Source organism: Mus musculus, chromosome 7 (assembly GCF_000001635.26).
Source record: "Mus musculus strain C57BL/6J chromosome 7, GRCm38.p6 C57BL/6J".
In the NCBI taxonomy this organism is placed as follows: domain Eukaryota; kingdom Metazoa; phylum Chordata; class Mammalia; order Rodentia; family Muridae; genus Mus; species Mus musculus.
Genome location: NC_000073.6, coordinates 11,565,380 through 11,567,782, shown reverse-complemented (window position 1 = coordinate 11,567,782; position 2,403 = coordinate 11,565,380). Strand labels below are relative to the sequence as shown.

Below are 2,403 nucleotides of genomic sequence, written 5' to 3'. Positions count from 1 at the left end.
CTAATTGGCACTGTAACTGCATCTTCAAAAGGCCATTCCATCTTTCTATCAGACCAGCTGCTTCAGGATGATGGGTAACATGGTAAGACCAATGAATTCCATGATCCTGGGCCCACTGTCCCACTTCTCTGGCAGTGAAATGAGTTCCTTGGTCAGAAGCAATACTGTGTGGAATACCATGACGATAGATTCAGTAGTAGCTGTGAATGAAAGTCCAAGGATCTAGCAGTTACTCAGCCTCACACAGCAAGCAGGCTAAGGAATAAGAGCAAGACTCCCTTCTTCCAATGTCCTTATATTGTCTCCAACAGAAGGTATAGCCCAGATTAAAGGCGTGTTCCACCACACCTTTAATCCCAGATGACCTTGAAGTCAGAGATTTAATCTTCTGGAATTCATAGCCACTATGCCTCAAGATCTCCATACCAAGATGCAGATCAGAAACTTCTATCTCCAAGCCTCTAGATAATGGTCACTGGTGGGCCTTCCAATTCTGGATTGTAGTTCATTCCAAATATAGTCAAGTTGACAACCAGGAATAGCCACTACAGGTGGGGACACTTTAAAGATCAGCACACCACTACCCCACAGACTGCAAAGAATTCTCACTGCCAATGGCTTGGCCAAGCTAACCCAACCCCCAAAAAGCAAAACAAAAAAAAAAATCAAATAATGTAAAATTTTAAAAGTTTTTTTTTCATATAATCTATTCAAGATTTCTCTAGCACTGACTGATACAAAGCACAATGAGATGGCACTTTAGAGACCTCAGCTTTAGGAAAGGGAGATGAGATGATGTTCATGTGGCTAAATCAGTGACACAAACACAATTTTCCTTTCCCTGTCTACCGTGGGGGCAGGTGAACTATAAGAGGTCAGCACAACACTAAGGGGCGGTATGATCCATCTTTGAGCAGTTAGGAAAGGGATAGAGCTGCGACAAGTTTGGTCTCAGGGCTGGTGCTAAATGGTAGCACGTTTGCCTAACATTCATGAGGCCATGGGAGGTGGGGCTTCTCAGATTTCTCACTGTCTTATTTGGTCACATCTGATGGAAAAAGTACAAAATAAAAATAAGGGTAAAGTTGTTCAAAGAAACCAAAGCTGAAAACCTTCACAGCCCGGAACAGTTTTTTGTTTTTGGCTGACTTCCTAGAATCTCCCTGTTGTCTGGCTAAGACTTGGTGCAGAGCACTGAGCTCTCCCACAGAGGAGCCTGCCTGAGCTCTGCTGGCTCTCAGGAAGGCAGGCCCAATCCTGGGTTTCTCCTCCATGGCGAGACAGTATCCATTAGGCTAAAATGTGCTGCTCCAAGCAGCAGAAGTGCTTAGAATGTTAAAAATGGTTGCTAAGACTGAAAGTAATCACAATGTGCATATCACAACTGCATTGAAGACACTGTGTTGTGCTCACATTCCCTTAAATATTGTTCCAAAAGGTGTTCAGCCCCTCCCGCTGGAAATCTGGGAAGAGGCTGATGCAGGTTTGTGCAAAAGACAAGAGGAGTAGAGGGGGTGGCAGGAGGGAAAGCAGCCTTCAGTTAAAAAGATCAGCCCTCAGTTTCAAAGTCAGCTTCAGGGATGCTGTCCTCTGGCAGAGTCAAGGTCAGAGGGAGGAGTGGCCGCGGGGCAGGAATGGGGAAGGTTTACTTCTAGCTCAGGTCCAGCAGGGTCCAGCATCCTTTGTGTACAGAAATGCTCCTCTTTGGGGCACTTGAGTTTATCTTCCAAGTCATCAATGGTCTTCTCCAGTTTGGTTACCGATCTTTCAGCAAACTCAGAACAGGTCTCTGGCTTCTTGAGTTTATCAGTACGAATCTTTATTTCTTCTTCATACTTGTCTTCTTTTTGAGAGTACTTTTCTTCAGCAGCACTCAGACACTTCAGGTTCTGGTCCATCAGTCTGATCTGCTCTTCCAACTCTCGGGAACAGGCCTCTGCCAGCGGGTCTCTGCCAGCTCAGCACGTTCCTCTGTGCGTTCCCATTCTCCTTCAATAATCACCAACTTATGAGCCACCTCTTCATACTTCCTATCAGCCTCTTCTACAATGTGTGTTGCTTCCTTTAGCTGGAATTCCTGGAGTTCCATCTTTTCTTCGTCTTTTAGACCCCTTATTTTCAATCACCTTCATACCTTTCTCACTCTCATCTGCAGCCTTCTCTGCTTCCTCCAGCTTCTGCAAAGCAGTGGCAAGGTGCTCCTAGGCAAGGTCAAGCTTCTCTTCAACCAGCTGGATCCTGCAGTAAAAAGGAGGCCACCTCAGCTTCAGCCTGCTCCCAGGCCTGCCTTTCTCACTCCACTTCCTGCTCTAGGCACTCAGCCCTCTCTTCCGCATCATCAGCCTTCTGCTGCAGAACCTGGATCTTGTGCTTTACTGCCTTGATGGTGGTGCTCCCCGCCAT

The 2,403-nt window shown here is 46.2% G+C and overlaps 1 pseudogene; it reads right to left on the bottom strand.

The window, feature by feature from the left end:
• Positions 1-1,574: 1,574 nt before the first annotated feature.
• Positions 1,575-2,403, bottom strand: Gm7848 (annotated as a pseudogene).